The sequence below is a fragment of the Neofelis nebulosa genome, chromosome 13, assembly GCF_028018385.1.
Source record: "Neofelis nebulosa isolate mNeoNeb1 chromosome 13, mNeoNeb1.pri, whole genome shotgun sequence".
NCBI classification, from domain to species: Eukaryota; Metazoa; Chordata; class Mammalia; order Carnivora; family Felidae; genus Neofelis; species Neofelis nebulosa.
Window position 1 is genome coordinate 14,507,502 of NC_080794.1, and position 18,158 is coordinate 14,525,659.

General features: G+C 41.7%; 1 protein-coding gene across 5 annotated transcripts in view; it reads left to right on the forward strand.

Annotated features, from left to right (window-relative positions):
- PRKG1 (protein kinase cGMP-dependent 1) overlaps positions 1-18,158 on the forward strand; it is a 1,269,228-nt gene that overhangs the window by 1,102,372 nt on the left and 148,698 nt on the right. The gene's annotated exons all lie outside the window — the stretch shown is intronic.

The window sequence follows — 18,158 nt, forward strand, 5'->3', positions numbered from 1 at the left end:
GAAGGCAAAGGTTTTCTGTAAAGAACCAGGTAGCACCTATCCGAGACTTTGGATGTCACGTATGTGCTCTGTCGCCTGTTACTTGTTTTATTGTTGTTGCTCTTTTTTTTACAACATCCCTTTAATTAACATAAAAACCATTCATACTTTGAGAACTGTGCAAACGGGCTGCTGGCTGGTGTGGGCCCAGTGGCATAGTTTCCTGCCCCCATGTGATGGTATTATTAAGAAATTTCACTTACAGCCCTACTCTCATACCATATGTGCTTCAGGATCCTGAGCTCTAAATTCAGTTAACAATTCATGGTTCTTGCTGTCCGCCTTCCCAGTGCGCCTAACATAACAGGTGCTCAGTTAAGGATTGTTTACTAATGGTAAGGACAGTGCTTAAGTGTTCCAGTGCCTCAGCATTGATAGAGCAGTGGCTCTGAATGGAACCTAGTGGGTGAAATATACAGCAGAGACCGTCCGTTCGGCAGAACTCAGAACACAAAAGACAACCAAAGAAGAGTTGTCCGAACATCCTGTGTCTGTCATTTGCTGTCATGCAAACTCATATATCACGGGCATATTGAGTAGGAGAAATAAGGAGCGTAATGGATAGGATACAAATCAGGAAAGGTTTTGTGATGGTCCTCTGTCACCATTAACACTAAATACTTTGCTTCTTAGAATTATCCAAGAAGAGTTAAATTCCCTTTAGTCTCTAACAGGAGAAAAGGTAAGAAACCCAGAAAACTGGAGAGCACACAGTTTCTCCTGCTTGTCCAAATTTTTCCTCCCTTTCAGAGATCTCACAGAGGTTTAAAGATGTGGTAAAACAATCTGCTGAATTTAAAAATACATCTGCATAGTCGGTATGCAGCCATTTGTAACTTCTCTGGTCCCAACTGTGTTAGCCTCATTTTGCTTTCTTCCGCTTTTTGCTCCCAGGGTTTCAGCCCCTAAAAGTTACTTGCTGTTCCGTATACACAAGACGTACTCATGCTGTCACAAGGGATAACACCACCTCCCTTTCTCAGCTGACAAATTTCTAGATGTGCATCGGTTCTTGTCTGAGATTTCACCTCTTCCCTTAGCTCTCCTGATCCTCTCCGGTGGTAAATCCATGCCCTGCCGTCTTCTGTCTCCTGGTCAGGGTTGGGACCTTCCTATGTGATTCTAAGTCACTCTGTTCACACCTCTGACCCCCTTGGACACCCTGATGTCACTGCATGTCATACCCGATGTCACCTGTCTTACTAGATTGTTACCTCTTGGAGGACAGGAATTGTGTTCTTTACTCATTTTTAAAAATTTTTTAATATATATATATATTTTTATTATTATTGAGAGAGACAGAGTGCGAGTGGGAAGGGGGCAGAGAGAGAAGGAGACACAGAATCTGAAGCAGACTCCAGGCTGCAAGCTGTCAGCAGAGAGCCTGATGCAGGGCTCGAACTCACCGAGGGTGAGATCCTGACCTGAGCCTTAGTCAACACCCAACCAACTGGGCCACCCAGGTGCCCCTGTTCTTTACTCATTTATTTTTTTTATTAAATTTTTTTAAACGTTTATTTATTTTTGAGACAGAGAGAGACAGAGCATGAACAGGGGAGGGGCAGAGAGAGAGGGAGACACAGAATCTGAAACAGGCTCCAGGCTCTAGGCTCTGAGCTGTCAGCACAGAGCCCGACGCGGGGCTCAAACTCACGGACCGTGAGATCATGACCTGAGCCGAAGTCGGACGCTTAACCAACCAAGCCACCCAGGCGCCCCTCTTTACTCATTTCTAAACCCGACCTGAGACGGCATGTTGGTCAGAGTCTACATTCAGAAACTTTATTCATGGTTGCCAGATAAAATACAAGACACCATTTGAGTTTAAGTTTATTTATTTATTTTGAGAGAGAGGAAAAAAACACACACAAGCAGGGGAAGGGCAGAGAGAGAGAGAGAGAGAGAGAGACAGAATCCAAAGCAAGCTCCATGCTATCAGCACAGAGTCAGACACGGGGCTGAAACTTGCAAACCCCAAGACCCTGATTCAAGCCAAAACTAAGAGTTGGACACTTAACTGATTGAGCCACCCAGGTGCCCTAAGACACCAATGTTTCTTTTTTAATGGAAGTATAGTGGACACACGATGTTATGTAAGTTTCAGGTGTACAACATAGTGATAGGACACGTTTGTACATTAGGCTGCACTCATCACAAGTGTAACTACCACCCGTCCCTGTGCACCACTGTCACAGTACCATTGACTGCATTCACCCATTTTGCCCCTCCCCCAAGTCCCAAGACCTTTGGTCAACCCCTCATTTGTTGTCTGTGTTTATGGAACTTTTTCTGCTTTGTTGTGTTGTGTTTTGTTTTGTTTTAGATTCCACATACAGGTGAAACCCTATGGTGTTTGTCTTTCTCTGACTAATTTCACTTAGCGTAATACCTTCTAGATCCGTCCATGTTGGTGCAAATGGCAAGATCTCATTCTTTTTTATGATTGAGTAATATCCCACTGTATACGTACACCACATCTTTATCCACTCATCAGTTGATGGACACTTGGTCGGCTTCCCTACCTTGGCTATTGTAAATAATGCTACAGTAAACACAGGGATGCATATATCCTTTCAAATTAGTGTCTTCATTTTCTTTGGGTAACCCGATGGTGAAATTATTAGATCGTACTGTATTTTTACTGTTTCAAGAAGCCTCCCTAATGTTTTCCACAGTGGCTACACCAATGTACAGTCTCACCAGCAGTGCTCAACTGTTTCTTTTTCTCCACATCCTTGCCAACACTTGCTGCTTCTTGTCTTTTTGGTACCAGCTGTTCTGACTGGTATAAGGTGATATCTCATTACATTTCCCTGATGATGAGTGATGTTGAACATCTTTTCAAGCGTCTGCTAGCCATCTGGATGTCATCTTTGGAAAAATGTCTGTTCAGGCCCTCTGCCCATTTTTTTTAACTGGATTGTTTGGGTTTTTTTGTGGTATTGAGCTGTATATGTAAGTTCTTTATATATGTTAGATATTAATCCCTTATCAAATACGTCATTTGCAAATATTTTCTCCCCTTCGCCAGGTTGTCTTTTGTTGTTTCCTTCACTGTGCAAAAGTTTTGTTTTTTTTTTAATTTTGTTGTAGTCCCAATAGTTTATTATTTTTGCTTTTGCTTCCCTTGCCTCAGGACACATATCCATAAATATACTGCTAAGATCATTGTCCAAGAGATTACTGCCTATCTGTTCTTTTAGGAGTTTTATGGCTTCAGGTCCCACATTCCGGTCTCTAATCCATTTTGAGTTTATGTTTGTGTATGGTGTAAGAAAGTGGTCTAGTTTCATGCTTTTGCATATTGCTGTCCAGTTTTCTCAACAGTGTTTGTAGAAGAGACCATCTTTTTTCCCCATTGGTTATTCTTGCCTCCTTGGTCATAGATTAACTGACCATATAAATGGGGGGTTATTTCTGAGTTCTCTCATCTATCCCACTGATGTATATGTCTGTTTTCATACCAGTACCATTCTGTTTTGATGATTATAGATTTCTAGTGCATCTTGAGGTCTGGGATTGTGTTACTGCCAGGTTTGTTTTCCTTTCTCAAGATTACTTTGGCTATTTGGGCTTCTTTTGTGTTTCCAAACAAGCTTTAGGATTATTCATTCTACTTCTGTGAAAAATGCTATTGATATATTGAGATATATTTCTTCTAGGTTGTCCAACTGGCATATAAGTTTTCATAGTAGCGCCTTACAATCTTTTGTATTTCTATTGTGTCACTTGTTGCTTCTCCTTCCTTTTTGATTTTATTTGGGCTCTCTTTTTTTTCTCTTGATGAACCTTAAGGTTTATCCACTTTATCTTCTCAAAGAATCAGCTCTTGGTTTTATTGAACTTTTTTTTTTTTTTTTTTTTTTTTTAATTTATTTTTGGGACAGAGAGAGACAGAGCGTGAATGGGGGAGGGGCAGAGAGAGAGGGAGACACATAATCGGAAACAGGCTCCAGGCTCCGAGCCATCAGCCCAGAGCCTGACGCGGGGCTCGAACTCACGGACCGCGAGATCGTGACCTGGCTGAAGTCGGACGCTTAACCGACTGCGCCACCCAGGCGCCCCTTATTGAACTTTTTATTATTGTTTTTTTTTTAATATCTATTTCATTTATTTCCACTGTGGTCTTTTTTTTTTAAACGTTTATTTTTGACAGAGACAGAGCATGAGCAGGGGATGGGGCAGAGAGACAGGGGGACAGAATCTGAAGCAGGCTTCAGACTCTGAGGTGTCAGCACAGAGCCTGACGCGGGGCTCGAACTCACAAACTGCGAAATCATGACCTGAGCCGAAGTCAGACATTCAATCGACTGAGCCACCCAGACGCCCCCATAAGTTCTTATTTTAGATTACACAGCTAATTAGTGGACATCTGGTATTTGAACCAAGGTGAAGTAACTTTGAGATTCTGCTCTTCTAATTAGCATGTTCTCCTGTCTTAATGCAAAGATTGTCCATGGACTGTATAAACAAGTTTAAGGCAACTTGTGTGATTATACCATGAAAAATCATTACGGAGAAAAAATTTATCTTCCATTTGTAGGAATATTAAAAATTTAATTTCAAAGAAATATTAAATATGGGGGTCATTACATACATACATGGATCTCCATATGAACTGTCTGCATACATACACATATAGCTGGTAGCTTAACGTGTCAGGAGATCCAAAATGCCACCCTAAGGGGGGGTTAAGGGTGTTAAGACGCAGATGTCCCTGCTGAAAAAAATACCTTCCTTAGTTTGTCATCTAGTTCCTATATAATTGCTGCCAGTGAAAGCTGGGCAAAAGGCAGTGCTGTAAATGACACTGGAAGATACTGTGTCAAACATCTTGACGGCTTCACCTGCTAAGCTAGCATCTCTCCAGTGTGATCAAACTAGGCCAGCATAAACTAGCCCTAATACTGCTGCTCACTGGGGATGGGGGAGCGGGGGCGCGGGTTGAGGGGGTGACGCAGGAATGGACAGCAGCTAACCATGCAGTCAACACAGACAAAGTCTTTGAGGAGAGTAAGACCTCACCAGCCTCTCTATCCAGAAGTGTGCTTGCAAGAGTCAATTTCTATTACATCTGTTTCTTTTAAAAAAAACATTGATTTTATGACAGGTAACTCAAGTACATAATAGAAAACTCAAAAGCTACCAAAGTAATTTTCCCTCCTGCTTCTATCCTCTAATCACACCCTCTTCCCTGAATGTAATTACTTTTTCTAACACATCCTGAAATAACCCATGATTTTAATGTATGCTTGTGTGTGTGTGTGTGTGTGTGTGTGTGTGTGTGTGTGTGTGTGTATTTTACATAAATGAGAACATATGCACATAGTTCTCCACATGTTTCTTTCACTTAAGACATCCTGGAGATCATTTACATATATAACTTCTCCAGTTATTTTAATGATTTCTTTTTAAAATATCCCCTTGAATTGTTGTAGACAGTTTTATTTAATCAATCTCACATTGATGGATATTTAGGTTATTTCCAAAGTTGTTATTCCAATACTATAGTAATATTTAACATCATTATTTCCCCAAAACATGAGTGCCTGTGTGAGGCAAATAATTGCAAGAAAAAAATTAATAAATAGTGCTGAATTATCTACAAAACAGATTACACTAGGTGATATTTTTACCACTAGCATTCATAGGCCTTTGAAATTCTTTTCCTGTGTTTTGTGTTTTCATACTTGTCTATGAAGTGTCCATAAAATTTGCTCATTGTCGAATTGAGGTGTCATTTTTATATCCTTATTGACTTATAGAAACTCTTTACATATTAAAGCAATTAGGTCTCAATTATTTAAACTGCATAATATTTTAAAACAATTTAAAATCATACATATAGCTTAAAATTACAATAGCTGGGCAGATAGTACAAGTATAATCTATTAAAATTCTTGGTAAAATTGATTTATTCAAGAGATCTAATATCCTGCTTGCTTTTCCTGACCAACACCAACACTTTTCCTTGTATGTAGTGGTTTCGCTTTAGCATTTTTTTTTGTTTAAATTGGTATTGTGTAGACATAGCCATGAATTTCCTTTCTTTACCAATTAAATTGTTTCTTCTGTTTATCTGTGATTCAAAGTTAATCTTCACTTTGCATAAAATTATAGCATATTAGATGACCGGGCTTCTAAAATCACTGAAGAATATTGTTTAGAAAGCAAGCTCTTGATTCCAGTAATGCAAAATAGGAAATATGTGAGAAGCAAGAACCAAAAAGGAAAGAATCTTTTTTATATTTTAACTGTATTTAAAAATTCTAATAATAATGATAATTAATAATAAAATAAAATTCTAGATATTCTTTTCTTTGAAAGAGCCCAATTAAAATTTCAATTTTATTTTATTTTTTAAGTTTATTTTTATTTACTCTGAGAGATAGAGAGCAAGTGGGGAAGGGGAGAGAGAGAGAGAGAGAGAGAGAGAGAGAGAGAGAGAGAATGAATGAATGAATCTCAAGCAGGCTCCACACTGTCAGCACAGAGCCAACACGGGGCTCAAACTCATGAACCGTGAGATCATGACCTGAGCCGAAATCAAGAGTCAGACACTTAACCGACTGAGCCACCCAGGTACCCCTGAAATCTCCATTTTAATTTTTAATTATCAAAATATGGTTTTATAAACATGTTATTGTATTTTTCTTGACTTCTGATTTTGAGTATCTTATTTCACGTGAACACGTCTAATTTCTATGTGAAAATACATTTCCAATTGCAAATAAATACTGCTCACATGAAAATCTCTGCCATGATTTGTCACTGACATATTCAAATAGTAGATCACAATTACAGGCTTAGCAGATCTTTTTCTGTCTAGAGAAATATCCTTGGATTCAAGATGAATCATCTCAGGAGCATTGAAAACCGTGATAATTAGAATTTTTGAAAAGTGTCCACATGGGTAAAACTAATTACAGAGGAGAACAGAGCACTAATTTCAGCCACCATTTCCTACGTGAAAAATGACACAGAGAATGGGGCGCTTTCTCAAGGTCACACGCTAAGTTGGCAGTGGAACAAGAAATAAGAGACACTCTTCCTGACATGTTGCCTTGGATTCTTTATAGGAGAGGATGCACTCCCAGGCTGAAGGTGCTTGAGGCAGAAGTCCTTTGAAATATGTGACCAAGCAACTTAACATTCATTTCCAGCAAGCCTCACTGGGGTTTACTAGAACCACATTTCTAGCCCTCATTCTAAATACACTCCATTTCCGCTACTTTAATTTTTTTTTTTTTCAACGTTTTTTATTTATTTTTGGGACAGAGAGAGACAGAGCATGAACGGGGGAGGGGCAGAGAGAGAGGGAGACACAGAATCGGAAACAGGCTCCAGGCTCCGAGCCATCAGCCCAGAGCCCGACGCGGGGCTCAAACTCACGGAACGCGAGATCGTGACCTGGCTGAAGTCGGACGCTTAACCGACTGCGCCACCCAGGCGCCCCTCCGCTACTTTAAAGATAGGGAAAATTGGAGCATTATTTTTCAGCTGTGTGGAATGCCGAAAACAGACAAACAAAGACTAGTGGATCATTTTATTCTTTTTTTAATTTTTTTTAATGTTTATTAATTTTTGAGATAGAGTCAGAGCATGAGTGGGGGAGGGGCAGAGACAGAGGGAGACACAGAATCGGAAGCAGGCTCCAGGCTCTGAGCTGTCAGCGCAGAGCCCGATGTGGGGCTCGAAACTCACGAACTGTGAGATCATGACCTGAGACGAAGTCAGACACTCAACCAACTGAGCCATCCAGGCACCCCTGGATCATTTTCTTCTTCTTTTTTTTTTTTTTTTAATTTATTTTTATTTTTTTTTAACGTTTATTTATTTTTTGAGACAGAGAGAGACAGAGCATGAATGGGGGAGGGTCAGAGAGAGGGAGACACAGAATCTGAAACGGGCTCCAGGCTCTGTGCTGTCAGCACAGAGCCTGATGTGGGGCTTGAACTCACGGACCGAGAGATCATGACCTGAGCCGAAGTCGGCCGCTTAACCGACTGAGCCACCCAGGCGCCCCTCATTTTCTTCTTAAAAGTACTTATGACCCGTGAGGCACACTTGGAATAACGGGTCTGTTAATATCTTCTCCTAAAGTACAAACTTTCTGGGGCGACTGGGTGGCTCAGTCGGTTGAGCGTCCGACTTTGGCTCAGGTCATGATGTCGTGGTCTGTGGGTTCGAGCCCCGTCAGGCTCTGTGCTGACAGCTCAGAGCCTGGAGCCTGCTTCCGATTCTGTGTCTCCCTCGCTCTCTGCCCCTCCCCCACTCATGCTCTGTCTCTCCCTGTCTCAGAAATAAATAAACATTTAAAAAAATAATAAATTAAATAAAGTACAAACTTTCTGTGGCCAGATGCATTACAGAATCACATGTGTCACTGTCTGAAAAGTAGCCACAGCCAATAGATTTATTTTAATCTAGACTGTTAAGAAGTATGGTGCAGAGAAGCAGAAGCAAGGAGTTAAGAGGAAAGTGAGTGTCTGATTTGAGTATAGGAACAAACATCTATTGTGTTGTACTCCAGGGTTGACTTTATTGAAAGATTTTAATAGAGGAAAATTCTGTCTTCTCTTTTTTTTCCTCTCAAATTAAAACACCTCTAAATCATTCAGAAACAGACCAAATGGGCCCCTAAGAAAGCAATGGCAGCATAATATCTAAACCTGTACTTCTAAACAACTCATAAAATAATAACAGAATAAACAAGAAGAGTGACCTCTTCCTTCTCTCCAAAAAAAAAATACACTCCAGGAAGATGTTCTTTAAATTTGTAAGACTTTGCCAGAGCGTTGACTACTTGAAGCCAGAGTACAGACTAAATGCTATTTGTGCTCTAGCAACAGCAACAACAACAAAAAAAACAGGAATTTCTTCAGCGGTCCTTTCATACCCTAGCCATAAAGGAATGTGTATAGAATTGTCTTTAATGTCCAGATGGACGAGCAAAAGCCATCAAATGCATCCGCATTCAGAAGAATGTATGTGTAGCTTCAAATACGGAATATGGGAACAGCGTGGATGACTGTTGATACTAACTTCAGCCATGTCACTAAGAGCAATATTTCACCCTCTGCAATTGCTTTGTCTACCCTTTCACGAATTCCATATATTAGGTTGAACCGTAGGACATTGCCAGTAGCTGTGCAAAAATGGCAATTTCATTTGGTGCAGTCTAATAAGTACCCGTGTTCATTGTCATTGGAGCATGTCAGGAATGCAAAGTTGACATGCCACTTAAAAGATCCAGTATGCTGTCAATGCGGCGGAAGTCTTTTTTTTTTTTTTTTTTTTTAATTTTTTTTTTTTTTCAACGTTTTTTATTTATTTTTGGGACAGAGAGAGACAGAGCATGAACGGGGGAGGGGCAGAGAGAGAGGGAGACACAGAATCGGAAGCAGGCTCCAGGATCCGAGCCATCAGCCCAGAGCCTGACGCGGGGCTCGAACTCACGGACCGCGAGATCGTGACCTGGCTGAAGTCGGACGCTTAACCGACTGCGCCACCCAGGCGCCCCAATGCGGCGGAAGTCTTATGAAAAACAATGTGAAAATTGAGTTCTCCTGAATCCATCATCTTTTTACTTATTGTGACCTTCCGTGGGTATTGATCCAACGGGAGGTGCATCCTCTCAGGAAGTGAATTAATACAGGGAATAGAAATATCTACCAAGGTCACCAGGAAGAATAAATTTTGGAGTGACTCTATGCATCACGCTTGGAATTGTTCTGCCTACAAAAACATCCTTTTCGAGGTCATGTCATGAGTCCCTACTATTGATAAGAAACAGAGACTGTCTTGGGTGGGCTCCAGGAAATGAACTTGCTTCAGACTCCAGTGTCCTGGTGTTGACCGTGAGTTGGTATATGTTCTCGGTACTATAGTGATTTTTATGCATTTGTTTTGTCGTTACTCCTGCATTCTGTGTTGGGAGATTCTAAAGGCCGGGGTCATATTTTCTGTTTAGATAATATGTCTTAATACATCCATGGGTGTGTAGCAATAGCTACTTTAAAAGTGAAAAGGCCATCACTGTTGTAAAATTAGTCATCTAAACTGATGTCCTTGATACTTTATTTCATCAGAGCATAGGAAATGTTGCCTTTAATTGATCTTGTGATTTCCAACTAATTTTTAAGATTTTATGTGTTATGGTAAAGGGAAAAAAATGTTCACTTAGTCCATCTCTTTTTAAACAATAAATCCTTAGAGGGGCACCTGGATGGCTCAGTCATGAACATCCTTTTTCAGCTCAGGTCATGATCTCTCTCATGGTTTGTGCATTCAAGCCCTGCCTTGGGCTCGCTGCTGTCAGCACAGAACCCTCTTCGGATCCTCTGTCCTCCTCTCTCTGTGCCCTCTTCCTCCCTCCCTCCCCCCCACCTGCCAAAATAAATGAACATTTACAAAAATAAAATAAATGTAAAGTAAAAATATATATAAATCCTTAGAGTAGCCCACAGACACTAATCAATGCGGTCCTGCCTTCCTGTCTGGTTTCTCCTGTGCCCTGACTTCTTTTCCTCAATTCCTGAATGCCAGCCTTCTTGGCTTAACAATAAGCCATTTCCTACCTCTGGGATATTGCCTGTGTTACACCTGTTTCCTAGAAAATACATCTCCTGACTCACCTTGGTAACTCCTCATTCTGGTCTTCGCGTTCAACATCCTCAGAAAGGGTGTCTGTCCTCTGAATTTCCAAATGAGATCCTCCCTTATTATAGCTTTGCTTGCGGACTCTTTGACTGGCATTTTCAGTTATACGCTTGTGTACTAATTTAACTTCTTGTCCCCACCAGACTGCAAGATTCGGGCATGCAAAATGTAATAGCCCTCAGTAAATATTTGTTAAAATAATTATCGACTTGTTAGAATTATATCCATGTAACATGTGAATGCTGAAGAATAAGAAAGTGTTCGAAGGCTATTCGCCAAGGTGTTAAGCTTAGTTATCTCCTGGCAGATGACGTCATGGTTATCTATTTTTCTCTCACACTTTTCTGTTGTTATTTTAATTATTGTTTCTGTAATCAATAGGCAGACGTATTTCTTACGTGGACTTTTGTCCTTTACAAATGCTACTGAAAGACAGTGGACGTTTGCGTGGGTGAGCAGTTAACTGGAGTCAAGGGAGCTTAGCAGTGCCACGTTCATGGGCACAGCCATGGAGATGACAGTGGGTGTCTTTTAAGGAAACTGTTGTCGCAAATGCAGTAGAGGATAGTCTGTATGGTGCTTAGAAAGGGGATAGGTCAGAGAGCAGAGGACTTCCAGCTCTAGACAACAGTGTAGAAACCTTTCTTTTTTGAATGTCTCCTTGGAAAGTCCTCAGGCAAAGAGTTGACACAACCAGATTTAGATTTGAAAATGTGCAACAAAGTGAGAGATAGATGGGACGTGGGAGAGAGAGTTGGAGCACAGAGGCCAGTTAAGGGGCCAGATCAGCATTCCTGGTAGGAATGGCGATGGCCCAAATAGAGGAGTAGCTCTAGAAGCGACAGGAGGGATAGGTAAAGAGAGAAGGCAGAGAGAAAGAGAGAGAGAGGGCCAGTATGACCAAAGCTATGCAGTGATGGAAAGAGAAAAGAATGAATTTAATCTTCCGAGACCGGGTGAATGTAAGAATGGTCATGTCATTGACTCAAATGGTGATGCCATGGGGAACCCAAAGAACCCAGTGGTTGAGGTTAAGAGAAAATGTGTGGGGTCTGAATTAGAGGGGGCAATGGCGCTTCGAGAGCGAGTTGTCCAGGAGGAGAGGGGTAGAAGTTAAACTCAAGTCTTGGGAGTCAAAATAAAACCAAAAGTTGATACCATAAGATTAGGTGACATTTCCCCAGTGAGAGAAGTCAGCACAACACAACAGAAGGCCAGAAACAGAATTTTGGAGGAATCCCTATATGTTAGTGAACTGAGGTCAAGGATTCAGGAAAATAACTGGACGAGGTGGCGTCAGAAAGAATTCGGAGAGTGATTGATTACAGAAACGGAGGGAGGGAGCGTGTAGAGAGAAAGTGTAACGGGTCACATGCTTCTCAGATGTCCCAGAGGACCTTCAAGTGATGCTATGACACCGGAAGCTAAAATTGATTGGCTGCTGACTCTGTGCCAACCTTGGTTACAAGACGCGCACTTATTTGCCATGTATTGATTCGCTTCACAGAGTGTGGGAGGTGTAAATCGTGCTGGAATAATTTCATGACTAAATACGAAGCAGAGTCAGTGAGTAGCTGGATACAGCTTTTTGGGCAAGACCACTTCTCTGCTCTGGGACCAAACTTTCAAAGTTGAACGCCCGGTTGAATTTGCTATGAATCCCACAAGTCCAGTTCACGAATTCAAAGCGCACCTTTATTTTACGTGGCTGCTTCCCGTTTGTCATCCTGCCGGCAGTGAGTTCGCGTGCCTTCAGTTTTGAGCTGAAAAGGTTCATTTTGTCCAGCGTGAGGCACACCGGACTGGGGAGGCTCAGCGGCTGCCCTGGATGGAGAATGGGAGCCGTGGGCTGCCGTGAGCTCACAAGCCCTTGGAGTGGTGTCCGTTTCCAGAGCCTGGCTCTGCGGGAATGCCTGGGCTCTCTTGCCAGGAGTCACATTGCCCCGGCTCGAAAAGGAAGAGCCCCTACTGGGCCAGTGCCTTTGCGTGAACCGTGCCCTGCTTTGGCCTCGGACGCTCTGTGTTTGTTCCCCTGGGCCATCGATGTACGATAGAGCTCTCCGGCAGACATGAGGCATAAGAAGCTCGCTTCGGAACGAGACGAGTCCACGTAAACCCTTGCTATGGATTATTCCGATACTGACAGTGACTCCACTTTGGGATACAGTGATGATGAAGACTCCGGTGACGAAGTGCAAAGAATATCAGAGTCAGTGCACAGAAAAACTGGGTTTGCAAATATGTTGGATGTTTTTCATGCTCTGTGATGTCACGGAAAGGAATGTCTAACTCCTCCAAGAATGCTTAAAAAAGAGAACGCTACTTACTAAACCGCATAGCTTTGCCTGTAATTTCTCATTAATGCGTAGCAAGTTTGTGAAATAGCCGTTGACCTCCCACCGGTAGCGACTTCTCCAGTTGTCCGCATTTATTAAATGCCACGCTGAAATCAACTAACACGCAGGGACAGAAATGGATGAGTGTGAGGTTTGATCTTCAGAGACAACGTGCATGTTAGACCTGGACCCTTAGGTGGACACGTGTGCATTTATTTACTATAAAGTAGCTGCTGAGGGTTCAGAGGCAGTCTGGTGGTTGTTTTTTAAATATGTATTTTGTATGTTAACGTATTCCAGTTATGAATTATCTTGTGGTCGGTGTCGGTGAGACTTTAAAAATCTCATCTCTTCTTCTGCTAGGATTTATCAAATACCGTGATCGGACAAAAAAGTAAAAATGAAGGAAAACTCCGTTTTTAAAAATCTTTCTCGCATCTACACCAGTATTACGTGAAGCCCCTGCAAACGTGGCGGGTGTGCTGTGCGAAACCACTATCCTAACAGCTGTGTGTGGATAGAGATAAGTTCAGTAACCACATAGAGCTCTCAGGACCTCCGCGTCATAGGAGTACGTAATATTTCATATCTCAATGCAAATATTTGCTTAGACCTACAAAGGAAATTAGCAGACACAGTAAGCCACAGCATCGTCTGCTTATGTGAGTAATATTCTCTCATTAGAAGTCCATACCACCCCTGCTGAAATAAGAGATTAACCTATGTCGATACTAGATCATATAGAATTTTGCCTCTCCCAGAAGCAGGCTCTGTAGGTACTCAGAGACAGCATTTCTGGACACCTGCGTCAGCAGGCATAACGCCATTAAGCACCCAAATAGTAGAGATACAATGACAGCATAGTGGCAATATGAGTTCGGCGTTGAATGAACTCGGCATTCGATAATTTCCTATTGTAACGTAACGTTATTATAAAGCGACATATTAGGGCTAGAACATAGCCATGGATGGGAGGAACTCTAACCATATGAGAAACAAAATGGCTTTTTGCATCAGCTTTGCAATTGAGCGCCCATAAACCTATGAATGCTGTTTTTATTAACAACTGAATATATTTTTTACGATGACAGACGGACCGTCTGACTACTTCGTGCTCCTAAGTTATTTTGCGCCAGAATGCACTGAGAATTGTCGAATGGAAATCTGGTAGCAGAGTGTATACACGGTGGACTTTTGTGGAAAGACGTGAGCCCTCGAGCCAGCCAGATCTGTGTTCAGATTCCACAGCAGCTGCTCACTGGCTATATTTGACTTGGGGCGTGTGACCCAACCTCTGTCCTCACGTGTAAATTTGAGATTCTATACCTACCCTCTGCTCTATCCATTAAATGAGATTTGTGTGAATTGACTAAAATGGTTCCTGTTGTATACTAGATAATAAGTAGCAAATGTTATAATCTTATATTTAATATATTGTTTTTCCCCATATTACACTTCTCTGTTTTGATATATGTCACTTTACTAGGCACTAAGCTTGATTGTAGGGCATAACTTCCAGATTTTTCCTTTTTAAAATACTTCCAATTTCTACTGACAGTTTCTTCTGATAATTACTTTTCCTCATGTATATTTAATTTAATATTTTTAGTTATTTTTGAGAGAGAGAGAGAGAGAGAGAGAGAGAGGGCGCGCAAGTTGGGGAGGGGCAGAGAGAGAGGGAGACACAGAATAGGAAGCAGGCTCCAGGCTCTAAGCTGTCAGCACAGAGCCCAACGCAGGACTCGAACTCATGAACCGTGATACCATGACCTGAGCCAAAGTTGGACACTTACCCAAATGAGTCACCCAGGTGCCCCATTCTTATCTGTATTTTAAAATGTCTATGTGTTTTCTCTTGTTGCAAGAAAATTACATTCATTTAAAAAAGTATGTCCAATTTAGGCCAGAAAACATAATAACATCTTCAAATATTGGAAATTTGTGATGAAATCATTTTAAAATTAATATGTGTAGAGAATACATTCAAAAGAAAGCATTATTGGGTCGCCTGGGTGGCTCAGTCGGTTGGGCGGCCGACTTTGGCTCAGGTCATGATCTCGCGGTCCGTGAGTTCGAGCCCCACGTCGGGCTCTGTGCTGACACCTCGGAGCCTGGAGCCTGTTTCAGATTGTGTCTCCCTCTCGCTGACCCTCCCCTGTTCATGCTCTGTCTCTCTCTGTCTCAAAAATAAATAAAACATTAAAAAAAAAAAAAGAAAGCATTATTTTGTATATGTTCTATTTTAAGGACTTTGTGAGCAATTTCTAAATTGTCAAGATGGTAATATATTTTAGGAAAATTCAGATTTAATATGTTTTCTACAAAGCTCTGATAGGAGTTCTGTTCTTTGGCTTTTTTAGACTAGCAGCAGGGTATAGCAACATACCATCATGAGCAGTCTCCTAAGAAATAAGTTATTTGCTTGATAAATGAAAGACCTAATGGTGTATTAGTGAGGTTTTCTGCCCATGGCATCCGCTTCACTGAAAATCCCTGCTCAGAAAGCGATGATGGAGTTGAAAATATATTGTCTGCTCCCTCGAAGCCGAAAGAAAAGCTGCTCTCTGTTGAGTAGGAGTGTTTCGTAAAATGCCGGACAGCGTAGGGGCGCCTGGGTGGCGCAGTCGGTTAAGCGTCCGACTTCAGCCAGGTCACGATCTCGCGGTCCGTGAGTTCGAGCCCCGCGTCAGGCTCTGGGCTGATGGCTCGGAGCCTGGAGCCTGTTTCCGATTCTGTGTCTCCCTCTCTCTCTGCCCCTCCCCCGTTCATGCTCTGTCTCTCTCTGTCCCAAAAATAAAAATAAAAAAAAAAAAAAAAAAAAAAAAAACGTTGAAAAAAAAAAAAATGCCGGACAGCGTGGCCGCACAGGAGGTGAGAAGAATCAAGATAAATGGAAGAACACGCTGCTGTCCACCGGCTGGGCATCAGGATACCCGTCCCTTGATCACATTGAATACCCGGCAGTGAGGGGGCAGGCTTACCGTTCCCACCGTTCCCACACTTGAGGCTTTGGCATAGTGTGTAGCTTGTCTCCTGAAACGAGGGCAGTGTGAGTCCAAAGCCTGCTCTGTGCTGTCCTGCCCGTGGGCTCCAGGCTGTGCCATCTCGTACTAAATACCCGCTACGTACCTCCCACATGGCCAGCATTCTGGGTAAAACAGGGAGGAAAACCAGCCAGGGAACTGCCCTCCTATGGTTTAGGGGGAGGGGGATAGAATCATCAACCCAGTGACCGCACAAATAAACGTCTAAGTTGCAGACTGACAGGTGCTTGGGTGGAGAGGTACGGAGGGCCATGAGCACAGGTGAACAGGGAGCCTGGGCTGGTTGCTTCTAGTTCACTGATGCAGGGATGCGTGGGCCGAGATCTAAAGGGTCAGCAGGGGTGAGCTAGTCAAGGAGTTGGGGAAGCACCTCCCAGGCCAGGAGGGCAAGTGAGGGAGTCCTCACCGGAAGCACATGAAGCATTCAGCAGATAGCAAAGGTGGCCGCTTTGGCTGCAGGGTGGGGATGTGAGGGAGACGCTGGACCCTAATAAAAGTTGTACAGTCAGAAGAGAGCTTAGTATGACACGTGGATAAAAAATACACAATCATCAGGGCGCCTGGGTGGCTCAGTCGGTTAAGCGTCCGACTTCAGCTCAGGTCATGATCTCACGGTTCGTGCGTTCGAGCCCCATGTCAGGCTCTGTGCTGACAGCTCAGAGCCTGGAGCCTGCTTCGGATTCCATGTCTCCCTTTCTCTCTGCTCCTCCCCCACTCACACTCTGTCTCTCAAAAATAAATAAATGTAAAAAAATTTTTTTAAATACACATTCATCAATAGCTTCTTTTCTTTAATAGCAATAACCAATGAGAAACAGAAATAGAAACATTGCTTTCATAAGAGAAAGCATTGATAGAAAACACCCCAGAATTCTTTTTTTAAAAATATCCAGATCTAGCAAAAAATATTAAGAAATCTTACTTAAAGATCTAAGAACACCTCTCCACACAAGAAGAGTGTTATGTCATGCATTGTATGGGAAATTAGTATAATTAAAGTCCTTCTTCTGAAATCAATGTATAAATGTAATACAGCTCTACCAGAAGGCCAACGTGGGTTCCCTTAGAAGTGGAAAAATGATTTTAAAGTCTCTGTGAAGTATGAATGCTTAACAGTATCCTCAAGATATTTCTTTTCTTTCTTTTTTAATGTTTCTTTCTGAAGGAAAGAGAGAGAGGAGAGAGAGAGAATCCCAAGCAGGCTCTGCACCATCAGCCCAGAGCCTGACTCAGGGCTTGATCCCGTGACCCTGGGATCATGACCTGAGTCGAAATCAAGAGTCGGATGCTTAAGCAACTGAGCCACTCAGGTGCCCCAAGATGTCTCTGAAAAATAATTTTAGTAAGGGGGAACTTGTTTACCAAATACTTAGTACTGATGGTTTTTGTAAAGCAACCATAATTTTAATAGCATGGTGTAGCAACAGTGGAAGACAAAAGATCAGTGGGAAATTTACTGAGTTCAGACCTATCTGTGAGAATGTAGTGTATTTTGAAAAAATAAAAATTCAGCGAGTGCATCTTTGTTTCCAAGACTTGAAAAGCCTATTAGTAGAGACCTATGATGTTTGGATTATGATTTTTAGAATGTATTATTAACACTATGTTATTTCTGTGTATGTTCTCTTTAGTGTATTTCAAACTTGTATTTATCATTAATTATATTAACTTAGAAAATTTACTTTTCCAGGAAAAGGAGTACATTTTCAAGTATAACTTAATGTTTCCATGCAGTAATGCTGTGAAATTTTTAGTAGCTCAGAATGAAATGTGAATGTTAATTTACAAAATCTTAGACCTCTGGGTAAGATGAGAAATACAAGAACAAATTTTTAAAGGTTTAAGAGGTTGGTAGATATGCCTGAAGTGACAAATTGGATGCTTGCAAAGAAACTGTGTGTGTGTGTGTGTGTGTGTGTGTGTGTGTGTATAAAGTATGTGTATATATATATATATATACATATATATATTGTATATATGTGTGTGTGTATATATATTTCAATCAGAGTGATTAAAATTTGTCAAATACTCTTCTGGTATAGATGAATAACTGTGTATTATAAGTTGTCAAAAGGTT